This window comes from Notolepis coatsorum (assembly GCF_963971535.1).
Source record: "Notolepis coatsorum genome assembly, chromosome: 16".
Lineage (NCBI taxonomy): Eukaryota > Metazoa > Chordata > Actinopteri > Aulopiformes > Paralepididae > Notolepis > Notolepis coatsorum.
In genome coordinates, this window is record NC_140180.1 from 75,092,749 (window position 1) to 75,120,532 (window position 27,784).

Here is a 27,784-nt window from a genome sequence, read left to right on the forward strand (position 1 = left end):
AATATAGCTCTGTCAGCTGTAAATTGAACATGACAGGTCCACTGACATGTGTTTAATATATCCCTAATGCTTTGGGCTGCAGCAGCGCCCCAGTCCCCTCTGACCCGTCTCTCCTCAGCACATCTCCAGCTCAGATAAAGCGATAGATAAGGTTGCTTAAAAACTTCCGCTGCACGGGTGTGGAACTGTGGATATTTTGAGGCTTGCGTGTCGGAATGGGCTTGTGTGTGTGTGCGTGTGTGTGTGTGTGTGTGTGTGTGTGTGTGTGTGTGTGTGTGTGTGTGTGTGTGTATGTGTGTGTGTATGTGTGTGTGTGTGTGTGAGTGTGTGTGTGTGTGTGTGTGTGTGTGTGTGTGCGTGCGTGCGTGTGTGTGTGCGTGCGTGCGTGTGTGTGTGTGTGTCTGAGTGTGTGTGTGTGTGTGTGTGTGTGTGTGTGTGTGTGTGTGTGTGTGTGCGTGTGTGTGTGTGTGTGTGTGTGTGAGTGTGTGTGATCCAAATTTAAATGTTGTCTGTAGCCGTTCCTGGTGGCGCAAAGACGCCGTTTTAAAGGGGCTGTTATCAATCTGCTGTCCCCGAGGCCTTTCACAGTCGCTTACCTCCATTAGCCCAACTCTTGGCTAATTTACCTAATTAGAATAGGCTAATTAGAGTATAATGCCAGTTAAAATGCTAACTGAAGCATCTAGCGTGCTTTTAAACTTCCTCTAGAAGAAGATTGAGCATTAAAATAACCAAGTTGTGCTATATATAGATGATCATTAAAACAGTGTGAACTATTTGTTTTCACATATAATTTTTCTTGGGTCTTTTTCTTGCCATCTCATGATAGTTTTATTTTATTTTATAATTTTTTTTAGATGGATGCTTTTGTATGCCAACTTTATTATTTGAGAGGTTTTGTAACTTTTGATTATTGTTTGCTTCCAACCTATGTTTCTTAATTAAAATGGAATAGCACTGTATTTCAGAATTCACAAAAACGATATGATCTATATCCAGTTGTGTAGATCTCACTTTTGCCTTGTCTTCACTATAGCCATGGTTTAGCCGTGCTGTGGCCTGTCTGCGTGTATAATCTTTTACCAACGGAGTTGCAGTTTTCCGCGATCTGATTGGCCACTGACGTTTCTCTCAGCGCCAATGGCGTGACGCCTAGTTCTATCACTGGTTAAGCTTGGCGACTCTGTCGGAGTTGGTTACGGTTAGAGTTTGTCTTAGAGCAGGGCGATAGACCACCAGCCCTGATTCCAAACTCTAACCTTAACCAACTTCGAAAGAGTCGCCATGCTTAACAAGTGATAGAACTAGGCGTTAGCTAGCTAGCAGCGTAACGCGATTGGCGCAGAGAGAGACGCCAGTGGCCAATCAGATCGCGGAACCCGAACGCGGAACTGCAACTCCGTTGGTAAAAGACTACACGCGGCCTGTCTGGCACACAGTGAGCGTCTCCATTGTCTTGACACAAACCCAACCATACCATATACCATGTTAGACCATGGCTATTCTCAGCCAGGCTGAACATAGCTAATGGAGACACAAACCCAACCTATAGAGTATAGACCATGGCTAGCCCCAGCCAGGCTGAACATATAGCTAATGGAGACAAGCTATAGATAAATCATGCCTTGTCCCATAATTTGTGTTGTCATAATAATAATAATCACTTTATTTGTATAGCACCTTTCATACACAAATTGCAGCTCAATGCATAAAGTGCAGACATATAAAATACATTATTCATTGGTTACAGACATAAAATGAGCATTAAAAAGATAGCAGCAAGGTAAGGCAAATCACAGTTTTTCACATTGGGATCTAACATCGCAATAGGCCTCTCTATTTTTTACGGTTTGATTCTGTTTTAAAAATAGTAAAATAGTCCAATAAAATAGTTAGTAAAATAGAATAGACAGTAAAATGATGCAGTACCGCAGTGCAATAAAATAGTTAAATAAAATAAAATAGCCCTCATTTACAATACAATAATCATTGTTGATGTAATGGGTCTAGGCGGCAGAGCAGTGCATCGCTCTTAACACTTTAAAGAACAACCGAGCAGTGCATCGCTCTTAACACTTTAAAGAACAACCGAGCAGTGCATCGTTCTTAACACTTTATAGAACAACCGAGCAGTGCATCGCTCTTAACACTTTAAAGAACAACCGAGCAGTGCATCGTTCTTAACACTTTAAAGAACAACCGAGCAGTGCATCGCTCTTAACACTTTAAAGAACAACCGAGCAGTGCATCGTTCTTAACACTTTATAGAACAACCGAGCAGTGCATCGCTCTTAACACTTTAAAGAACAACCGAGCAGTGCATCGTTCTTAACACTTTAAAGAACAACCGAGCAGTGCATCGCTCTTAACACTTTAAAGAACAACCGAGCAGTGCATCGTTCTTAACACTTTATAGAACAACCGAGCAGTGCATCGCTCTTAACACTTTAAAGAACAACCGAGCAGTGCATCGCTCTTAACACTTTAAAGAACAACCAAGCAGTGCATCGCTCTTAACACTTTAAAGAACAACCGAGCAGTGCATCGCTCTTAACACTTTATAGAACAACCGAGCAGTGCATCGCTCTTAACACTTTATAGAACAACCGAGCAGTGCATCGTTCTTAACACTTTATAGAACAACCGAGCAGTGCATCGCTCTTAACACTTTAAAGAACAACCGAGCAGTGCATCGTTCTTAACACTTTATAGAACAACCGAGCAGTGCATCGCTCTTAACACTTTATAGAACAACCGAGCAGTGCATCGTTCTTAACACTTTATAGAACAACCGAGCAGTGCATCGCTCTTAACACTTTATAGAACAACCGAGCAGTGCATCGTTCTTAACACTTTATAGAACAACCGAGCAGTGCATCGCTCTTAACACTTTATAGAACAACCGAGCAGTGCATCGTTCTTAACACTTTATAGAACAACCGAGCAGTGCATCGTTCTTAACACTTTATAGAACAACCGAGCAGTGCATCGTTCTTAACACTTTATAGAACAACCGAGCAGTGCATCGCTCTTAACACTTTATAGAACAACCGAGCAGTGCATCGCTCTTAACACTTTGAGTTTCTTTACAAAGTTCAGTTCTAAATTACCTTATAGAACAACAGGGCAGTGCATTGCTCTTAACACTTTGAGTTTCTTGGGCGGCTACGTGGCGCAGTGGGCAAGGCGCTCGCAACGAATGCTGGAGACTAGGCTCGAACAGGATGCCTCCTGTTCGAGCCCCGCTCTCCACATTGCTTTCAGTTTAGCTGGTCGTCCACAGTAATACACATTGGCCGTATTACGGGGAGGGAAACTGAAGGGTGGGGATCGGGCGTTGTGGACAGCGACTCCTACAGGTCGGTTGGTGCGCCTGCGCAGTAGAATCAAGAAGCGACGGGGGTGGGGCCCCTCCAAAGCCCAGACCCCCGACGCTGAAAGATCGAGCCGCGCAGGTGAAAAGATGCGACGGCTGTTACCTCGAGTATCGGAGGGGACTCGTGCTATGTATGACATAGTCCACATTGCAGCCGGCTTTTGGGAGGCAAGAAACAACGTTCGAAGACAGGGGAGGGTTGAATTGGACAATATGAAAATTGGGATGGGAGAAAAAATAGAAAAATGGGAGAAAAAGTGGATAAAAAAAAAAACACTTTGAGTTTCTTTACAAAGTTCAGTTCTAATTTGCTTTATAGAACAACAGAGCAGTGCATCTCTCTTAATTAACGCATGGAAATGGTGTTCAGTTCTAAATTACAGTGCATAGGAGGTATACAGTAAGATAGAATTAGCATAGAACTGACACATGAATTTTACAGGAAGTGCATAAAAATATAGACAGAATAAAAATAGTGCAGGCAAAATATAATTTGTGTCAAGATATCAAGTCTCCCTGATATCTCATTTAAATGCCTGAGCTGTTCAGCCATTGTGGTCTGTAGTGTGATGTGTGCATGGTGTATGGCAGCCATTGAGCCTGCGTATCCCAAGGTTGGGTGCTATGGTGGTGAAGGAGGCAATGTCCACCCTACATTGTGGGGAGTGCTTTGAGTGTCTAGAAAAGCGCTATATAAATGTAATGAATTATTATTATTATTATTATTTAGCGAGTTGGCTTCCCTGATGTTTTTGGGCAGTTTGTTCCATGGTTTTGGGGCGTAGTTGACAAAGGCTGCATCACCAATCTTCTTTTGACTGTTTCTGGGAGCGTCTAGTAGTCCAGCAGCATCGTTTTGATTTATAAATGGTCATACTTTTGCTATGTTTCTGAGATGAAAGAACGATGTTTTGGTCACTTTGTTAATATGAGAATTGAAGTTCAGTTGAATGAATGAATGAATGAATGAATGAATGAATTTATTCACACACACACACACGATACATTTTACATGCGAGTATCCTCATGTGATAACAATGTCGCAAATTGTGTGCATGTGCCAGGTCTCCCAAGAAGCTATTTAAAGCTTTTGGAGGGAGCCTGAACACAGATACAAACAGAATATGAACAACAAAACAATAACAAAAAAACAAAAAAACAAAAACAAAAACAAAACAAAACAATACAACGTGGGTAGGTTTACACACCTACCTACTAACTGACATATAACAGAGATACATAATACAGACAATTTTATTCCTAAGTTATAATTTTAATTAGAGATATGATTTTAGCAGTTCCTCTTTCAGTGATTTTTTAAAGGTTTTAAAGGTATTAGTCATTTTTAGATTTTCATCAAGCTTGTTCCAGATCTGTGGACCCCTGCATGCTATGCTTAGGCTAGCACAATTTAGCCTTCTCCTCTTGCCAGATATAAAATGCTTGTTTCTTGTGTTGTGGATGTGCATTGGTTGGCAGACTGGGACAAGCTCAGACAGTCTGTGATTCAATCTATGATAACCCCAAGACTTGTGACCTCAGATTTGATCCAAGGGGTTAATCCTCCCAGTTTATTTGTTTTGTTTTGGGGCAGATAATTTGAATTTCATTTTTGTTCTCGTTTAGTTTCAGGACGTTTTTACTCATCCATTTATGTATTGCCAATAAGCAGTCAGTAATGGAGGCAGCCTGTCACATCCTTTCACCTGCCAGCGCGGACTCTCATTGGCGAGGTGTAACGTGTGGGAGGCTCACACTACCCCCGCCATTTCCTGTCTCTGCTGTGCAGGCGTCCCCCAACCGACCTGTAGGAGTCGCTGTCCACAACGTCCAGATTACCACCCATCGACTTCCACCCACTGACTCTGCCAATTGAGCCAGTATGACGGCCGGCCCAAGCCTGAGGCAACGCCGACAGCCGGATTCGAACCCGGTGTCTCTTGTGTTGGTGACGAGCGCAATGTCCGCTGCGCCACCCAGCCGCACAGATATGTACAATTGTGTATCATCTGCATAGCTGTGGAAACCTACATTCTGTTCTCTGATGATATCACCCATGTGGTAACATGTAAAGGGAAAAGAGTAAAGGACCTAGGCAACTCCCTTGTGCAACCCCATAGTTGTTGGAAGTGTTGATGATATCTAGCAGTACAGGGCTTGAAACACTATTAAACACCTGTTTAAAAAAAAAATGCTGTAGGTACAGGATCATGCAGATATCAAAATCCATGTGGACAAATTATAGGAAGAAAATAATTGACACCTATAGGCTACGTTCAGACTGCAGGCAAAAGTGCCCCAAATCTGATTTTCTTTTGCTCATATGTGACTCAGATCTGTTTTTCCACGACAGTGTGAACAGCATCATAGAATCTGATCTTTTCAATTATGATTTGAGCCACTTTCATATGTGGTCCTAAATCAGATACAGGTCTAGCTTACATTTATTTATTCAGTTTATAAATGAAACCATAAACTGTGACTTCAGTGTCCTCTATGTTTACGTCCATCATCATTGTTCATTTTGTGCATGCAGGTTAGTTCAGGAGTGTGACCAGTTGACTGGAATCTGATCTTGACCACATTTAATAAATAATGTGAATGGCCAAACTGTTTTCTGATGGCTTTCTGAATATGGGTCGTCTATATAGATTCTGGATTAGAACTGAGTACTGACTGTGTTAGCAGTATAAAATATAGCTGATTTGGTTATAAAAGCTCAAACAAAACATACTTAACTCACACTTGATGTCTTGATGGCATCAGAGAATAGAATACTGGCTTTCTGGTGCTGTTTAAAGTTCACAAATAACAAGTTGTCTGACTTACACTGTATGAATAACATAATTGTGTAAATTATTCAATTGAACCCTTGAGATGAAGAACCAATATACGTTTGTTTGACATGTGTTGCACAGCATGTGTATTTGCAGTTGTAAAGTCAATCCAAATAGCCTTCAGTGTGAATGTGATACATGATTGATTGATTGAAAACATTATTAACTCATTCAGTGCCAGATGGCGCTGTTTACTGTGTAGTTGAAAGGCCAACGCTTTAAAGTATAGGAATACGTGGCGGTGTTTGCAGGGCTAAAACTATATTATATATTATAGCTATGGATATAATAATATTTCCCATTTGACATCACCTATCTATCGTTCAATATGAGAAAAACTTATATTTTTTCATCCGTACATTCCCGTTTTATACCGTGGTGAATATGACTATAGTTTTAGAATAATCCTGTCTAATCCCAGAAAACTACGCTATGCAGCAATACGTGCAATTCACTAAAAACGTTCATTCATTTCTCGCCTGTACACGCTACTATTTTGAAATCACATCTATATTATCGGTATTATGTTTCATCATGAATGCATGAAAGGGGGGAGGGGGGGTAATTCTTTTATGCTTTGATCGTCACCAACAATACGTTACACAGTACATTACACACATATCGATCGCAATGAAGGAATTATTGGATCAACGCAAGATTGATACCATATAGCCCTTACCTTGACTAGGATGTACCCCAAAAAGAATATTCCAATTATCTGATCACCATTCCAAGTATTGATGTCGATCGTGTCACCATCATAATCCACCAAAGGACATGAATCGGGAGTGTTTGATTCATATCAATCCATGCGTTATAACCGCTCGTCATGCCCGACTAGGAAAAGTCCGCCCGGACCTATATAATCCACGCACACCTAAATACACACAGTTTAAAAGGATGTGCAATACCGGCTGCAACCCACCAGGCGGCGGTATTGGACTTTTGCGATCTCAGACCCATTCCCAATGATAACACCAGGCTCCCTGGATGGATAATGAATGGAAATATCGAATAAAAGAAATAACGACCAAAACCCGAGAAATCTCGGGTCTGGCGCCCAACCACTGGCGAGTTAATCTGACTTATCTTGGGTTTGGCCCTGAATGAGTTAACAGATTGCAGAATGGGTACAATACAGTACGGCTGAGTACAAACAATTTGTTAAGAGGATGCAGACCAGAAAAATACTTTTGTCTTGTTTACATCAGGGTCCCCCATTTTCAATTCATCAAGACATTTATGACATACATGACATATACACAATATACAGTACTGTTTAAGAGAAAGAGATTATAAACCAGCGGTTCTCCATTCCCGCCTCCGTCGTGCGCCTCGGTGCTGGGCTGTTGCCACTTTCGTGGTTGCCGACCCAGCCCGGGAGACTGCCGGTGGATAGTTTGCCTCACCGAAGAGCCGAGGGTTCGGTGCCGTCGCTCCGGCGATGGCCTGATCTCGACTCTGGTTCCTCTGGTTCTGGGGAATCGCCCGTTGGTGAACGGGGGGTTGTCTTGGAGCCAGAGGATTTGTGACGCAAACTTTTCGCGTCTGCCCGTTCACGTCGCAAGATGGTAGCATGCAGGCGCGAACGGCCTGGGTTTGGGGAACTGCTGGAGACCAGCGAAGATGCGTCCGGCTCTGGATTTCCAATGGAGACTGAGGACTTCATGGACGAGGCGGACAGGTTTTTGTATGAGGGCCCCGTGGAGGAGAGTATCCCTCCTCAGGAGACCCCGGAGGGGGGGGAAATGGCTCCATGGGGCGCCCTGTTCGAGGATGTCGAGGAACCACCTTGGCCTCATCAGCAGGATGCCCTACTGTCGGCCACATCAGACTGTGGCTCCTTGACCAGTCGCAGCCTGCTGTATGTGAGGGATGCGGGGTCGGTGGAGGAAGGTTCGCAGGGGGAACTGCGGGCCTTGTTTCCCGAGCTCATGGCGGTAGCCGCCGCCGCAAACGGCGTGCCGCTGCCGCTGCCATTGCCTGCACCTGTCCCTGATGACCTCATAGGCCATCCCTGGCAGCGTCCCCCAGTGAGAGGGGTGGACGTTGTCTACCCATTTTTCCCATCGATGGGGGCCTATGTTCGTCGGGGTCAGGCGGTGTCCAACATCATGGGACTAACTCCCGCCTACGTACCAGTTACGCGGGTGTCGGGGTTGGTCAAAGGTATGGGGGAGGGCGTGCCTCGGCTTGACAGTCCGATGGCCGCGCTCCTCTGTCCGGATATGGTGTGGGAACCCCTATGCAAGCCGGTCCTCCAGGGGAAATCGGCTAGGCGATTGGCTTATTGGGGTGACCAGTCATTCATCGCTGGTACACAATCGCTAGCTGCGGCGTCTAACATCGCCCACCTGGCTAGATTTGTATCTGGGATAATGACAGGCGGCACGGATCTGAACGAGGTGAAATGCGATCAGATCACCCAGGCTGCGGGAGCTGTCCTGCACCTTTCCCAGGTGCTGGCCATAGCCATGGGGAAAGTGCGCGCCCTGGCCACCCTGGGCCAGCGTCACCTTTGGCTGGAGCAGGCCCGTGTGCCAGAGAAGAAGAGAGCTCCTCTTCTGACGGCCGCCCTCTCCGACGCTGGCCTATTCGGGAAGGCCCTGCGGTTGATGACCTCAACATGCAGAGAGATGGCAGAGGAGAGGTCCATTCTCCAACCCCATTTTCCGCCTCCCGTCCTTGCCGGTGGAGTCAGAAGGCTTCCGCGACGTCGAGCTGTCTCCGTCGCCGCTACCACTGCCTCCGCCGCCGCTGCTGGCCCTGCCAAGAGGGCCAGGGGACGAAACGGCGCTTCTGCCACCGCCGGCCCATCCACGACCGGAGGAGACGGTAGGGAACGTCGTGTCCAGCAGACTGTAACCTACCGTCCCTCCGGGGCTCCTCGGGGTGGCAAGACTCGAGCGGCGCGAGGTGGCAGATGCCGTTGAGTGACTTTTTCCCCTCTGTGTCCCCTCTCCTCTACACCCTCCCCGGCCCCTCTATGATTTTGTGCCTTAAAACACTTTATTTAGTTTAATAAAAAAGTTCCCTGATGTGAGGGGGACTGTGTTTTGGCCGAACAAACTGTGTGTTTCTTCAAACAATTCATATGGTGGGGTTGTGTATATATGAATCTGCCCTTTTACGTTGTGTTGTGTTACGAGGTTAAGCAAGGTCTGCAACGTACACTCGGTAATAGGTTCTATTAGCTTGATGCTCCACATGCAGGTAGAAACTGGTGTTATTCCATTACTTAAACTAAGTATATGTGTCTCACAATGCTGTGTTGTTTAGTTGCAGTAATACTCGTACACACACATTTCACGGCCTAGCCGTTTACTCTCGATCAGCGTTTTTTCCTATGTACGACATAGTCAACGGGTGTAGGATTCACGCACAGGCGACTTGTGTTTTGTTGTAAAACCTGTTCACATTTTTGTGGGTAGCGGGCATTGTATTAGCTTTTGCTATGCATTGCTTTCTACCGGAGGTTTTTCAAGATGGCTACGGTTGTTTTTCTGTGTGTAGGGATGAAGGGTGTTTTTTCGGGAGGGGGTGTCGAATAAACCCCTCCTTTTCCCACTTGATTGGTTTAGGGGATTTTTGATCTCTTCTGCTGAGCCAGTCAGGGCCAAGCCGGTGGGACGTCTTGGCGGGGGGGGGTTATTCTACCGACTCCTATTATATGACAGGAGCCGGCAGGTTTCCCCGCCCGTTGTAGCGGTGTTGCTATGGCGACGCCTTCCATGAGTTGGTGTCTTAAAGGTGTCGAGTTTTAGGGCGTAGGGCTCACAGTTCTGCTGCGCCCGATTTATGTGTCAATTTGAGTCGGTTGGTCACGTGACTCACAGTTGGCATATCTTTTTCATGACTATGAACTCATGTGGGAAGGTGTTTCTGGGAGGGTCTGGTCTTACACTTTTTTACTCCCAGCTGTGCAGTTGGGTCATACGGGTGATGCTTTTTCTTTATTTTTATAAAGAGTTGGATGTGTCTATATGGATTGGAAATGAGGGTCCCTGATGGAAACAAGACTAACGTCTTTCTCAGGTCTGCCTCCCCTTAACCAATTGTGTGTATTGCCGTACTGGGTTGTACCCTTTCTGCAGTCTGTTGGGTAAAGTTTTTCATTCATTCATTCATGGAGTTGATTGCATCTCGCCCCTCTTGTCGTTCCCCTGGGCGTCTTGGGGATTCAATAAGGTGGTCTAAACGGCCTATTGTTGATGTGGGTATGTCAAAACGCACACATAGTGCTAGCTCAGGATGTTCTTTTGGGGCATTGGCTGACTGGCGCGCCTTGATTGCTTGGGTTTGAAACAGCGTTTTTATGAAGCAATTGGGATGGGGGTTTTTCCTCTTCCGACACCCTGTGTGGTTGTCGATGGGTTCCCGTTCATGTCAGGGGATGATAACGGAATGGGTCTGGACATATGGGGAAGGGTCTCACGCCCTAGGGGTGGGCCACCGGGCGCGGTTCGTACCGAAACGTCTGGGTGGCGCCTTCTTTTTATGTTGGGATCAACACGCATATCTGCCCCTTCTCCTGGGGTTGGCAGGTCGGCGTGATTAGGGCACGGGACTGGTTCTGGTCGCGCTGGTCCAGATCAGTTACACCCGTTGTCCGCCGGGGATGCAGATCTGCTGTTCTGGTACCCTGAGGGACTTGGGTTTTTTTCGGGGGGAAAAAATGCTAGGTCGGTCCGGGTGTCACAGGGTTGAGCGTTATGGAACCCTTGTTGGGTGCGTTGTATTCTGCACTGTCGTAATGGCTTACGGCCGTGCCAACCTGTACGCGCCCGATCTCGTCGGATCTCGGCCGCTGTGCAGGTTGGTCTTGGTTGGTACTTGGTTGGGTGACCTCCTGGGAATACCGAGTGCGGGGTGTTGGGGCTGGTCTTCCATTTTTACGCTCTTCTCTTGCGCTTGGCGCAGAGGGGCCTGTTGGGGTGGTTTTAGCCTCCTCGGGGGACCCTGTGCTCCCCGTATCACCGGGCCCGGTCCGGGGTAATGTTTCGTTGACCCGTAGGCCCGGGATAGCCCTGTTGGAAACCAGAACGCGGGCTGCGGCAGTGCCGCAGGTGTGTTTTTGGGGTTTCTTTCCTGAGGGGTTATGGGACCAACCATTGCATAGGGTAATGCCTGGGTGGTTGGTTCTCTGGTGTGTTGCTGCAGTGTCAACTCCCGGTTTCTCCGGTTGAGGGTGCCCCTGCACGTTCATGACGTCTGCCGATCGTATCAGCCTTCTCTGTGGAGGCTTGGTTATGCGACAACGCCAGCATACGCCCCTTCCGCCGGGGCGGCTGTGTTCAGCTGTCCTTTCTGGCGCCTGTCTCGTCCGCAGTCTCCAGGCTTGGGTTGACAGCCTGTTGCCTGGTCTTTTTTCCCGGTGCACTGCCTGCTTCCGTTGGTTAACTCTTGTGTGTTACGACCATGCTGTCTGCCTGTTGCAGGGCCTGTGTTCCAGGCGGTGTACTGTTGGGGAGGACAGGGCCCGCTCGGCTGAGGGGCCTTTGTCCGAATACGCTGGCGATGTGGGGGGCGGGGTCACTAGGTGCCCACCTGGTGGGGTCTTGATGCTGGCATCATGGACTTCTCCGGGCCCCCATTCCAGGGAGTCCAGTCCTTTTGGTGGGTCTGGGTCTTCCTTCGCGCTCCGCTGCTACGGCCTTGCCACAGGGTTGGGTTTGCCCTTGATCCCGTGATTCTGGGGGCAGTAACGAGGTTGTTTCCTACGTTCGTTCCCGGGTGGCATGCGGGTTGTGCGTGGGTGTAGTCGTGGGGTCAAGCCACGGTCTGCTCACCCTGTGCATTGAGTTGCTTGAGTGCCTCTTCGCGCGGTCGGGTCCGTCGCCCTCTCGGTAAACCTCTAATAGGGAGGGTGCCCTCCATTAGGGGGGGTCGGGGGGGCTCGGCCCTCCCTGTTCTGTTGGTTGTGGGGGGCCTTCAGCGGGGTGTATTTGTCAGCCAGCGGCTCCACTTGGCCTCCCTTTGTGCAGTGTGATGCCAAGCAGAGCCCCTAATGGAACAGAACGTTAGGTTATGACTATAACCAAGTTCTGTTAATTAGGGGTGACGCTTGGCATCAGACGGCCGCTGCAGCCCTTGACCTCACCTTGTGGTGAAAGCTTGGGAAGGAGGAGAGCAGGTGACCACACACCTGCTTATGAAGGTAAGCTGATGAGGGGTGTGGTCAGACTAATACTGGTATTAAAGGTACATTTGTGGAATTTATTCAGTGCGCGTGCACGTACGCGAGATAGTGCAGTGTGATGCCAAGCGTCACCCCTAATTAACAGAACTTGGTTATAGTCATAACCTAACGTTATGGGTAGGGATGTCCGATATTATCGGCCTACCGATATTATCGACCGATATTGGCATTAAAATGTGATATCGGAAAATATCTGTATCGTTTTTAGGTTTTTTTTACATTTCTATAACCTTTATTTACGCAGGCAAGCAAGTAAGAACAAATTCAGATTTTATTTATTGTCAAAAGTATGCATAATGTGTTAATTCCACAACAAGTATCGGTATCGGTTGATATCGGTATCGGAAATTAAGAGTTGGACAATATCGGTATATCGGTATCGGTAAAAAAGCCAATATCGAGCATCCCTAGTTATGGGACAAAAGGTTGCCCATATCTGCATGGTAGACGGCATGCGGGTGCACAGTCCCTCCAAAAATGTCTGTAGCAAATTATTTTTTTATCCACTTTTTCTCCTTATTTTTTCAATTTTTTTCCCATCCCAATTTCGTATTGCCAATTCTCCCCTCCCCTGTCTTGAACGTTGCTAGACTATGCCTCCCACTGGTCGGCTGTAGTGAGGATAGAAGCCTTGCATCACGTGTCCCCTCCGGTACACGAGGAGGCAGCCTGTCGCATCTTTTCACCAGACAGCGCGGACTCTCAGTGGCGAGGAGTAACGCGTGGGAGGCTCACGCTGCCCCCGATACTTCCTGTCTCTGCTGTGCAGGCGTCACCCAACCGACCTGTAGGAGTCGCTGTCCACAACGTCCAATCCCCACCCATCGACTTCCACCCGCTACCTCTGTCAATTGAGATAGTATGATGACTGGCCCAAGCCGCAGGCAAATGCTGACACCGCCACACCGGGATTCGAGACCGGAGTCTCTTGCATTGGTGACGAGCGCAATCTCCGCTACGCCACCCAGCCGCATCTGTAGCTAATTTGTGTAACTAAAATATATCTCCAATACCATTCAAAGAATAGATTATAATAATAGTCATAGTATATGCAGGTATACATATACACATATATACTAACAGGAGCACTCATTCAAGGGTTCTACGACTATGCTTGCAACTCGTGGTACCAAAGCACATAAAAAAAGGCACTAAAAACAAGATTACAAACATCACAAAACAAACTGGTCAGACTACTGCTTGACCTTACTCCTAGAACCCACCTCACCCCTGCCCATTTTGACAACCTAGGATGGCTTAGAGTAGACGACAGAGTACAGCAACTTGCAATGGGCCTGGTCTACAAGATACACTACACCACTAAGGTACCCATGTACATGTCGAAATACTTCCCAAAGGTCAGTGAATACCACAACCACAACACCAGAGGGAGTTCCACAAATCATGTTCAACCCAGATTTGGCTCAAACAAGGGACTAAACACGTTTAGCAATTATGCCACATCAATGTGGAACGCCCTACCCACAGCTGTAAAGGAATGTGAATCACTACCCAGTTTGCCCGCCCCCCACCCCACCCCACCTACCCAACCCCCCTACAAAAAGTACTGTATTTGTAAATCTGATATGTCATAAATGTATAGATGTAGCAGTACTGTCTATCTGTATGTCATGTATGTCATATATGTTATGATGAATTGAAAATGGGGGACCCTGATGTAAACAAGACGAAAGTCTTTCTCTGGTCTGCATTCCCTTAACAATTGTGTGTATTGAGCTGTACTGTATTGTACCCATTCTGCAATCTGTTAATACATTTTTCAATCAATCAATTCAATCAAACCCACCTCAAAACCGCTCTAAAAGAGCACCTACGGGAGACTGCAATTCGAAACTGGCCCCTGTAAATGTCCAAACCCAACCCCCTCCAATGTACAGTTTCCCCGCCAGATAATAAAGTACTCAACCTCTACTGTCTATAAGTATGAATGAACACAACACTCTGTATTTTGTAAAACAACACCTAGTACCTTACACCTCCACACATTCTCACAGGCACATTCAGCAACCTTTGTTTTTTCTCCTGAAGACATATAAAGAAATTGTCAGATGTGCCTTTAAATCTAAAGCCCCCTCTGACTGGAATAATCTGCCTATTAATATAAGAACAATTAACTCATTCGATATTTTCAAGAATTCATTAGCACCCATGTAATGGTGATGTCTTCCTGCTCCTTAAACATAGCAAGGCCTTTGGTTGTTGATTATGTTATACTTTCTAATTATATTACATGGGTGTTGCAGGTTTTATGGGAATGTCTGTGTGGGTTGGTATAGAGCCTTCATGTATGTATGTTGTATGTGATTGTGTTTGTTGTATTGTTTCTTTTGTGTTGGACCCCCTTCAAAACGAGATGGTACCTCTCAAGGCGCTATCCCTAAATAAACATATTCAACCGCTACTGTATTTAAAGGAGCTATGTGGCCGTTGATTTTGGGAACCAGCTGGATGCCTCCAAAGCCACGCCCTGCTAGGTAGCTAGCAGGTAGCTATGTGTTGGCAGCAGGCCTTTGTGTACACGTGCAAATGTTATGTGCATAACACTATAGGGTTTGATAGACTGCTCACTCGTTCCAATAATTTTACTTGGTCGTTCGTTTGATTGCTTTAGTTCCTGCCCCTTGCTGGAATTACAGATTTCTTTCATTTCGTAGTCAAATGTCTTGTTTTTTTTGTACTATCGATTACTGTCAAGATAAGAAATCTAAAATGTTGCCTAGGCATCCGTCTATTGATCCTTTAACTATAAAAGTACACAACACTCTGACCTAGTGTCCTCAGATCATCTGAAGAAGAAGAGAATGTACTGTATATGATTCTTCATCTCAAGGATTCAAGAGATTTATATTCACCATACCATTCACAGTTCACTCAAATTCCACATGCAACACTTAGGCCTTCAGTATTATAAGATAAGATAAATGGCACGGTGGTGTAGTGGTTAACACTGTCGCCTCACAGCTAGAAGGTTGTGGGTTTAATTCCCGCTTTGGGACCAGGTTGCCATGTTGCCAGTTACCCAGGTGGGGTATCTCCCAGGCCTTTCTGTGTGGAGTTTGCATGTTCTCCCCATGCTCACAAGGGTTTCCCCTCCCGATAAGATAAACCCAATGGAGAAACATGCACAACAGATCGCTAACGCTGTCACGTCCCTGACGAAGATGGACAGGAGCACTTGGATTGGTCCCCTCAATGCATGTGTGTGTTCCTGTGGGTCGCCCATCGCATGTGTGTTTGTGTTAATCTGATGACAAATAAAGACTTATACTTATATATATAAGATAAAATAAGACAAGATAAGATAAGATATTCCTTTATTGATCTCCTTGGGGAAATTCGGGTGTCATAGCAGCATGGGGGAGGTGAGGTACAGGTATGAGCAGGGTAATAATAGAAAGACATAAATATAGACAATCAAATTCAATCTGAATATAAAAATATGAGACAAATAAACAGTTTAAACAATCAAATTAAATCTGAATATAAAAATATGAGAACAAATAAACAGTGGGAACAAAAGTACAGATGCGGATCTGTATGCCCTATTGGTTATATAATATACATTACAATGAAATAAATATAGGCAATAGATAAAAAAATAAAATTGAATCTGAATATATACTTTGAGTAAAAGTAAACAGTATACACAAGGTTCAGGTGAGGGTCTGTACCCTAACCGGTATAATTATATATACACTTAGTGGTCAGACATTCCTAATGGTTCTTTATCTCTCAAGGATTCAGTAGATGTTTATAGCCTAATCCCCTCTCTCTACTGTTCACACATCAACTCTCTTTACATTCTGAATGTAACACTGTGATAGAAAAATATTATCATGTCATATAGTTCTGTGTTCAAATACATATTATATTCTATGTCGATAGCCTTGACTAGTTAATATAGGTAACTAGCTATACAGCTCAGACACTAGGGCGACTTAACAGTGTTCTTAAAACAACAGCCAAATGACCAAATGAGACGTCCAAGGTTTTTTCCTTCTCCAGTTCTTGTGTGAGACATAACAAAGGCCCTGGACACATCTTTGTTTTCATTTTCTAACTAGGGCATTTTTGTTTACCTTTCTTGTCATATCTGGGCATCTTATGTACGTAATGTCAAACTATGTATTTATTGTAAGTCTGACCAAAGCTCTTCCTCACTTTCTGGTCAGACATTCGTGTGTCTGATTGTAAACTGAGCTCTGTGGCCACAGAAATAAACAATGTTCTATATTTTTATATATACAAATTGACTCGTCTGAATTTCTACAGTTTCACTGCTTGGCTCATTTGAAATATTCCACAACAACACCTTTTGAATTTACTTGTTTTTGTGATGTTCTTGCGCTGATGAGACTTCAGACCTTAAAATAGCAAATAAATAGGATAAATATAAATAGAATACAAATAGTTTCCAAAATTGTATTAAAAAGTGAACTGATGTAAATTAAACTGATGTAGTATGATGTGACTATTTAACATTTATTTTTATTAAATTGAATTGTATTTTTATTTTGAAAATATTTTTGATCAATTTCATTTACCCTTTCAGATAAGATGTTTTGTTTTGGAATGTGTTCCCAATAATCTATTATCTTCAGTGTTGAATATACATTTTTGATTTCCTTTATGCTTTCTGTTTTTTCCTTTTTTTCTTCGCATTTAAATTGTATTAGTAATTACATTCTGTATTATTATTAATTTTATTTCATTTTCATGAGGACCCCAGGAAGATAGCGGTCATTAATTTCACAGTTAATTGGGATCCTAATAAAACATAAACTTAAAGGAACATACAAACTTTTTGGGAAATTAGCTTATTTTCCATCTACCCTGGAGTTAGACAAGTAGATATATACCCTTTTCTTCTCTGTGCATGCATTAGGCTTAGGGAACAGCCGCACCGTTAGCCTAGCTTAGCATCATTCACTGGAAGTAGGTTTGCCAGTGTAGCCTAGTTCCCAACAGTCATGAAACACACTACAAATACAACTCCAAAACTGTCCTGTAAACATGTTGTGACCAGTGTATTTACCATGTGGGGGGAAAAAAAATATTAGACATTTTCGTTTTCTAAGCAGATATATACTCTCTGAATTCTTTTTGCCGAACCACTGCTGCCTGGGCGCAGTGATTTCATCACCTCAAAAGCCCAGTTTTTCAAAAAACAATATATATTTATCCACATGGTAAATACACAGGTCACAACATGTTTACAGGAAAGTTTTGGAGTTGTATTTGGAGTGTATTTCGTGACTGTTAGGAACTAGGCTACACTGGCACACCTACTTCCAGTGAATGACGCTAAGCTAGGCTAACGGTGCGGCTGTTCCCTAAGCCTAATGCATGCACAGAGAAGAATATATGCTTGTCAAACTCCAGGGTAGATGGCAAATAAGCTAATTTCCCAAAAAGTTGGCATGTTCCTTTAAACATAAACCTTCTAACCTGAACGTCCTTAATGTCCATCTGTTCTCACTTTAAGTACAACAGCAGTCTGATCTTTTAGGAAATCATTATCACCACCTGGCTGTTTGTTCTTTATTGTATTCCCCAACGGACCTCCCTATTCCCCCCATGCATCAATTAATGGTCCTCACAGACCACTGTACTCTTTAAGTCCAAGGCCAGGCCGCTGGCAACTGTGAACTGCCCGTTAGACAATGTCTCCTTCTCACAGCGTTTATGTTTCATATTGTATTAATAACCAGGATGCCATTTCATGAGCCCTCTCTGATATTCAAAGAGGAATGGTGTGGTTTGGAATGGCCTGACTTTGGTTTTCCATTGTGAGTCAACTTGTAATAGATTACACACACACACACACACACACACACACACACACACACACACACACACACACACACACACACACGCACACGCGCACGCGCACGCGCACACGCACACGCACACACACACACACACACACACACACACACACACACACACACACACACACACACACACACACACACACACACACACACAGACACACACACACACACACACACACACACACACACACACACACACACACACACACACACACACACGCATTTTCCTGTTAGACTGCCACCATGTGGCCACTGTGATAATTGTCATGGAGCATTATTATACCATTTTCAGATACTTTCTTGGTGGTGGTGGTGATGATGATGATGATGATGATGATGATGATGATGATGATGATGATGATGATGATGATCAAGTAAAGTTAATTTAATTTAATTCACTTGTATTTGTTCCGTCCACTGTAATGCACTTAAAAGAAAAAAAGCATTTCATAACCAAAGCACCTCTTTAATCAAAGGAGCAGGGAGAGGAACATCGTATTTTGCCTGCACCTTAACTCAAAACAATAAACAATAGAAATAGCTGCTCTGTAAATTACAATTATTTAACAATCAATACTTACAGTAACATAAAAAAAAATAAAATAAAATACAGTTTTACGCCACATACTGAAATACACATCTGCTTTAAAGTAGTCCTATACTGATGCTTAACATGACATTTCCTTCTATGGTTCTCGTCCTCAGAACTACAAACAAACAACCTCCGCAAGCTTTCTGGCAATACTCTGTTTCTGTTTGTACATAACTAATAATATCTGTAACTCAACTATCTCTTTCATAGGTCTGTTGGCGTGTTCCCTTGAATCCACTTCATGAATAATTTGTACCGCTCCTTTCTGTAATATAAACAATGGCTTCATGTTGTTCATGTACATGTTGCCCCACACTTCTACACAGTAACTAAAATATGGTAAAATAATAGAACAATACAGAATTTGCATAATTTTTACCCTAATTGCCCACTGAACATAAGTAAATTGAATAGCAAAGTGTCTTTCAAGTACCACCTAAGAATGCACTACTTAAATATGTGAGGAAATACTGTTCACATTTGGGAGTGGAAATACCTACTGTAGGAATGTAATAATGAAATATTTACTCATGAATGTAATAACCTTTTCTGAAAATATTCACGTCTACCCATGAATGTAATAACCTTTTCTGAAAATATTCTGATGTTTATAAAGATGTCTACAATGCTTTACTGTTTTTTGATTAACATTGTTAATTAAGTGAATTGTGATTGTCATATGTATCTCATGTTTTGTGTTTTGTGTTGTCCTTCTGTGTGGACCCCAGGAAGACTAGCTCGCCACTTTGTGAGGATGGGGTTCTTGCGGAGCCCAATAGCAAAACACAGGAGGAGAGAATGGAGCGGTTTTAGGGTTCTTTAATTATTCTTCCCAACCAAGCAGAGTATAACAGGAATGTGAAACAGGACTGTGAACAACACGGAGGTTATAATGTTCTTGGGGGGGAGAAGAATGAGAGCAGGTGCACTTCAGTGCAGCTGTCGGCAGCGAGAGAGAGAGGACACAGGTCTTGCGCTTGAGAGCGAGCAGGAGTCTTCTTTGCTTGGCTCGAGATGTCAGGGTGGAAGGACGCTGGGGCTCGAGACGTCAGGGTGGAAGGACGCTGGAGCGAAGTCCTGGGGCACAAGAAACAGAAGGTTAGGGAAAGCATAAACAGGGGTAGTTACAGCTGGTCTTCAGGTAGCGTCGTCGTACCTCGGTAGGCAGTTTAACACTGCGACGTCGGATGACGGGATCTGCCAGTTGAAGTATGAAAGATGAGGTGATCTCTTGCAGCCGCGCTGATTGCTCCTCATCTGGCAGACACAAGCTCTGATCGTGACACACTTAGGTGGCAGCTAATGGGGATCCTTTTAAACAATAAACAATTGAAGCTAAACAATGTAATAATAAAGATTTTTAAAAAGTAAAAAAGAAAACAAAAGTTGATCACACCCACAAAAAGAAGTGAAGTTCATTTGCAGGTCAACACTGCTGTGTCTGTTATTGCATGACATGAATGAAAAGCATACCACCGTCTGATCCTGTGGCTTGTACTACTGTGTGTAACTGGACACTAAAGGCAATGGAAATGATGTCAAGTGCCATCTGTCCGTACGTCGTTTGTCTTCCATTTCTGTTGGGAGCAGAGATCAGCATCCTCTCTCTCCCCTCCATCCTCCCCCTCCTCCCTGTGCCCTGCACCCCACCCCTCTACCCTCCACCCTCCACCCCCAACCCCCCACCCTTCACCCCAGTTCATGTTCCTAGGCTTGGCAAGGCTTCACACGGTCACCATCAAGTTCAAGGTGACGCTCGGGCCCTCGTGGGTGTAATAAACAGGGCTCCTGGGACAAGCTGAGTAGTAGCTGCTTTAGTTTAGTCTACAGATTATGTTTGGGGGTCAGGATGCTGCTTTAGTCACTCTCACATACCAGTGAATAGATTTCAAAGGGACAAATTCTCCTATATGCTGGTATATTGAGATGTACTGTGATATATTGAAATGTACTGTGATATATTGAAATGTACTGTGATATATTGAGATGTACTGTGATATATTGAGATGTACTGTGATATATTGAGATGTACTGTGATATATTGTTTATTGTTTAAAAGGATCCCCATTAGCTGCCACCTAAGTGGCGAGCTAGTCTTGGGGTCCACACAGAAGGACAACACAAAACACAAAACATGAGATACATAATGACAATCACAATTGACTTAATTAACAATGATAATCTAAAAACAGTAAAACATTGTAGACATCTTTATAAACATCAGAACATTTTCAGAAAAGGTTATTACATTCCTGAGTAAATATTTCATTATTACATTCCTACAGTAGGTATTTCCACTCCCAAACGTGAACAGTATTTCCTCACATATTTAAGTAGTGCATTCTTAGGTGGTACTTGAAAGACACTTTGCTATTCAATTTACTTATGTTCAGTGGGCAGTTATTCCAATGATTGATGGCACGATAAACAACCGTCCTCTTTAAAGCATTTGATTTTGGACGTGGTAACATAATCTGTCCATCATTGGCTGACCTAGTAAAATAAGAATGCATCTGACAATTTGTTTGTATAAGAAAACAGGTTGAGACGAAAAGACAGTGTTCCTGAAAAATTTAACCGTGTTGAAAACCAGCCTATTCTTTATACCGTTAACCATGATATTTGACGGTGCATACTGATATACTAAGATGTACTGTGATATATTGAGATGTACTGTGATATACTGAGATGTACTATGATATATTGAGATGTACAGTGATATATTGAGATGTACTGTGATATAATCATATACTAAGATGTACTGTGATATCATTCACTCAGGTTTTCTTTCCTTTTCACCTGATTTGAACGGAAAATAACTTTTTTTAATCATCATCAGGGGTTACCATCATCACCATCATCACAATCATCATTATCTTAATCGTCATTATTGTGCTGTTTGGTTGCTTTGAGTTGGAAATTTCAAATTTGTTATTATACACCTTAAACTAAAAAACAAATTACAAACATCTCAAAACAAGCTAGTCAGACTACTACTTGACCTGACTCCTAGAACCCACCTCACCCCTGCCCACTTTGACAACCTAGGATGGCTTAGAGTAGACGACAGAGTACAGCAACTTGCAATGGGCCTGGTCTACAAGATACACTACGCGACCAAGGTACCCATGTACATGTCAAAATACTTCCCAAAGGTCAGTGAATACCACGATCACAACACCAGAGGGAGCTCCACAAATCATGTAAAACCCAGATTCGGCTCAAACAAGGGACTAAACACGTTTCGCAATTATGCCACATCAATGTGGAACGCCCTGCCTAAAGCTGTAAAGGAATGTGAATCACTACCCACTTTCAAAAACACTCTCAAAAAACACCTACGTGAGACTGCAATTCGAAACTGGCCCCTACAAATGTCCTAACCTAGTTGTACAGTAAATGACCAAGTAAGGCTTTGTCAATATTCCAATGTACAGTGTAAAATGTGTGTGTGTCCCCTACCCAACCCCCCCCCCCCCCCCCACCTCCAATGTACAGCCCTCACCCAACCCACCCAACCCCACCCAACCAACCTCCTCCAATGTACAGTTTCTACGCCAAATGTATATACACTCCTCTTCTGGACACTTTTGTATCACAAACAGTACTGTATTTGCAAATCTGATATGTCATAAATGTATAGATGTAGCAGTACTGTCTATCTGTATGTCATGTATGTCATATATGTTATGATGAATTGAAAATGGGGGACCCTGATGTAAACAAGACGAAAGTCTTTCTCTGGTCTGCATCCCCTTAACAATTGTATGTATTGAGCTGTACTGTACTGTACCCATTCTGCAATCTGTTAATAAACTTTTCAATCAATCAATCAATCAATCACCCCAAATCATCGATGTTTTATTGCTGTTGGCCAAAACGAATGGTTTTCACTCTGTTCAAGTACGTTAATTGGCCAGAGGGGGGCAGCATTATACAATATTATACTGGTTACTTCTCTAGCGCCCTCATCCTTATCATTTTTGAGGAAGAGTGTGGAGACCAGCCAACATTTCTTCATATCCATGACAACATCATCCCTGTATCCACGAGAGAATTTGCAGCAAAGTCTGAAGTGAAGAATTTCATCCCATTTGACCATTTTAAATGTGAACAACCTCAATTGACCATATTCACATGGCAGCCATTTTGCTCTTATATCGAAGGTTATCTTATAACCCTAGTTATATGAGTAATAGCGAGCGCTTTGCTCTATTGGAACTGTCCCTTTAATCATATCCTAAAATTAAAGCTTTCACCCCGTGTACCTGCCCACCTGCCTGACCACTCCCACATCCGCTCCTATAAAGCGGGGTCATGGCCATACAACAGCTCCTTCCCCAGTCTTTCACCGCCGAAACGGAAGACTATTACTCATATAACTAGGGCTATAAGATAACCTTTGTTATATTTCGTTATAGCTTACGCTTTGCTCTATTGGAACACAAGAGCTGAGCAGAGCGTAAGCCCGACAGATGCACCCGCTGAGGTCCCCTACAACCATCAGAACCGGGGAGGATCAAGGCGGCTAAGTGGCGCAGTGGGCAAGGCGCGCACCACTAACGCAGGAGATGCTGGGTTCGAGCCCAGCTCTCGGCGTTGCTTCCGGCTTGGCTGGTCGTTCATACTAATACAATTGGCAGTATTAGGGGGTGGGAAAGCCGGTGGGTTGGGATCGGACTTTGTGGACAGCGACTCCTACAGGTCGGTTGGTGCGCCTGTACAGCAGAATCAGGAAGCAACAGGGGCAGCGTGAGCCTCCCACGCGTTAAGGCCTCTACATGCTACAGCAACTTCAAAGCAACTGCAACACAACATCAGCGCGATTTCAACGCGGTTGTTGCAGAGGGTCTTGTAGACTGTGTTGCGAGGATGTTGCGTACATGTCCCCAAAATCTAATCTAAACAACCGTTGTGTTGATATTGCGTAGCATTGATTGGTCGGTTAGCGAATGGGGGCGGGGCTGTCATAGAATAATATTGGTCCCGCAGAGAATACCATCCTCCATTGTTGTAGCCAGCCAGCGTTGATGCTAAATAATTAGCGTCACATAGCTGGCCTTTTTTTGAAAACCCAAGCACATATTGTTCCATAGCATACGCCTTCAGTTGATCATGACAAATCCTCTCTTACCTTGACGATTAAAAAGCCTCCATAATTTAGTAAATAAAGCTGTAGCCAGCCAGCTAGCATTGGTGCTATTCAAAATGCTATCCACATTAGCTACATAGCTAACCAACTAAATACAATGGTATCCTGAGGTAACGTTAAATACAACGTTTGCTAGTCGAAATGACTGGACACACACAGGGACAACAAGTTAAACATCAATCAATTAATTTATTCTAACAGACCAGTTTGAGCTGCATGTGAGCCGAGGTCTTTCTCTCCTCTCCATTGGAAACTAATGACGTTACGTTAGCTCGAAAAAGCACAGAGCCGGCCGACAAAAGTTAAACTGCTAGCAACAGACACTATAATACTTCCGGTCGGGGGATTTCAAAATAAAAGAGCGACGTCTAAAAGCACCGGAAATACGTTTATTGTGTACATTATCTAACGTTAACACGAACCTAAACTAACTTTAGATTAGTTTAGGTTCGTGTTAACGTTAGATAATGTACAAAATAAACGTATTTACGGTGCTTTTAGACGTCGCTCTTTTATTTTGAAATCCCCCGACCGGAAGTAAAAATAATGCTTCTTTTTCTGCTTGTTATCAATGGGTTGGTTGAGAAGGGAAATTTCATCTATCTAGGGAACCTAGCTACATCCGGGGTACAATGTTGCATAGGCTGCACATCGATGTTGCAGAAGCATAAAGGCAGAGTGTCTGCAACACCGTTGCACCGTTGCTTTGTTGCAGTTGCTTTGAAGTTGCTGTAGCATGTAGAGGCCTGTACTCCTCGCCGCTGAGAGGTCGCGCTGTACAGGTGAAAAGATGGGACAGCTGCCTCCTCGTGTACCGGAGGGGACACGTGATGCAAGGCTTGGTCCACATTGCAGCCGACCAGTGGGAGGCATGGTCTAACAACGTTCGAGACAGGGGAGGGTAGAATTGGATAATACGAAATTGGGATGGGAGAAAAATAGAAGAATGGGGAGAAAAAGTAGATAAAAAAATAAAGAACCGGGGAGGATCCGGGTCCCCCCGCCCCCCCCTAGCGAGGGACGGGAGGGAGATCAGACCCTGACTGTGCAAAGAGGGTTTAGCACCTCAAACGCACAGGGTGAGCAGACCATGGGACTTACCTTCATATAGAAGGGCCCGCGACTACTCGGACGCGCATCCCGCACGCCACCAGGGAACGGACGTGAAGCAAAAAAAACCATCACAGCCCCCAACATCGTGGGGTCGGGGTAAAAAAAACCCAACCCGTGGCAAGGCCGTAGCAGCGGGGCGTGGAGGAGGTCCCAGCCCCAGGCCACATCCCGGGGGCTAGGACCCCCTGAAAAAAGGGGCCTGGTGAGGTCAACGAGGCCGCGGCATCGAGACCCCACCAGACGGTCACTGGTGACACCACCCCCCACCTCGCCAGTGTATCGGACAGGGCCTAAAATAGGTGGAAGCCCTTCTCCCCCTGGCACGCCGCTCCGAAGCGCTCCCAAGGAGGCTTCCCCCCCACAATGTCGTGGGGCCAGCTGGCGCGCCGGGGAGACAACCCTCCAAGGAGGTTGATCCCTCAATCCAGGTCGACAGGTCTTAAGAGCAGAACTCGACCTGCGCCCGGAGCACTGCGGACTAGACAGGCGCCTAAGGGGCTTACTTATCCCGGCGGAAAGGGTGTTCGGTATGCCGTGCACCATGTCACAATTTCATGGGGCCACGAACCTCGCGGAGTTGGAGTTAGCCAACTCCGCCAGCGAACAGATTCCACCACGAACCCTGACCCAGCCAATTTATTAATCCCGCGGGGTCGAGGTTCAGAGAAAGAGTTTGACACAATTGGCAGACGTCATGAAAGATGCGGGGCATACCCTCAGGCAGCCGGGGTCAGACCCGGGCTCAACCAGAGAGTCGACTCTGCTACCAACACACCGGGGAGACAACCACCCCCCTATGTTTATTAACAGAAAGTGGTTGCTCCCTTAACCCACTAAGAAACCCTGGAAACATAACTGCACGTATACACAGGCTATACAATGCAGTTCAAGTGTTTCAGGTTTAAAAAGGGTTAACCCAGGCCAACAGGTCAATGAGGGGGAGGCCCGACCTGGGCCTGGAGGACCGGGACCTACACAGGGATGCATAGAGGAGTTGACAGAAGCAGCCTCCCCGACAGCCCCCTCCCATCCCTGATTTAGCAGGGAGGGAGGGGTGAAAACGAATGGAGAAGGACCAACCCACCTAACATTGTGCAAAAAAGGTACAACATAGTATGGACCAATGCACACCACTGTTAACACTTTGAATGCCCAAACTGAGATATTTCGGGTTTACCCCCCGCGGGTTGAATGCCCATAACGAGAATATTCGTTTTTTCTCTCTTTTTTTTTGATTAGCGATCTGAATTCATATTTCATCAACCGAGTCTACCGTTGGTAAATCAGCCACCCCAGGCGCTCAGATGTGAAAAAAGCACCCCCTATCGTCTCCCAGATGGTAATTCACCCTTTTGGATTGGACTCAATGAAAATGCATGGGGGAAAAAACCCGGACTCCACATTTTACTTCTCACGCATGTAACCGGGCCGATCAGCTTCATGCTGGACCCTCAGCACAGCGTGTATACGCTGTTTTACAGTATACCCGTGGGATCAATAAAAGGATCGATTTTTGGAATGGTCGATGAGGAATTGGAATAATCCATTTGGATACCATCTGATCTCAGGTAAGGAATCTATTTTACCAGTCTTAGGATAATCAGACCTTTTTTCACGGAGATATAAGCTTTCCCCCTATATGTGATATGGCTGTTTTGACTGTGCGAGTGATCAGGAAATAAGAGAATCGATTTACAGCTTGCGGCACCAGCGTGCATACGTACACATATACTATCGATAATCTACCGTTTATTTGAAAACGATTCATAAATAGGCAGAACAATGACAATGTTCTAAAATATTACAGTACATCAGCGTTTATCAGGGATTATTTTTTTTCTTCTTAAAAACGAGGGCTTTTCAAAATGCTATAAAACGGAAATGAACTGATAAAAAAACAATCCGCTTCGACAATGTTGACTGGAAATGGGTCATTGATAATGCGACGGGCAGATTAGACACATAGCCATAATTTAAAACATAGATTAGGCGATATTAACGTTAACATTGAAGTGGTTGCTGGGCATTCAAGGGGGTAAAAAGGAAAACACGGCCGGCTCTGAAAGTGTTAAGGGCAACTCGTAGTGGCACCTATATGACACACACATTCATGACATCAATCCCTGTGCCGTCCGGCCCACCCTGGCATTTCCCCCCCGGAAAGCTCAGGGTCCTTCGGGGTACCAGAACTTGTCTGCGCCCCGGCGGACAGCGGGTTAAACTGATCCGGTCCGGCGCAACCAGGACAAGTCCCATGCCCTTGTCACGCCGCCGCCCCCAGTCCTAAGAGGGGGGTAGGTACGCGTGTCGATCCAAAACATCAGGGCGCCACCAAGCCGGTCAGTACACAAACGCACTGCTCCCGGTGGCCCACCTAACGGGCGTGAAACCCCCCTGCCAATGTTTTGATCTACTCCGTTATCTCCCCCCGGAGATGTACGCGAGTCCTCGAGTCTAACCTAGTGCACTGGCGCTCGGTAGAGACAAAAATCCCCATCCCAGCCGACCGCATAAAAAACACAGTTTTTATGATGTTGGGCAACCAAGGCGCGCCGGTCCCAAAAAGCGGATTCAATCATTGAAAAACACCCTGGGCCAGCGCTGATCGGTCTCGTAAGACCAAATGCTGATTTATAAAACAGCGTGTATGCTCGTAAAGA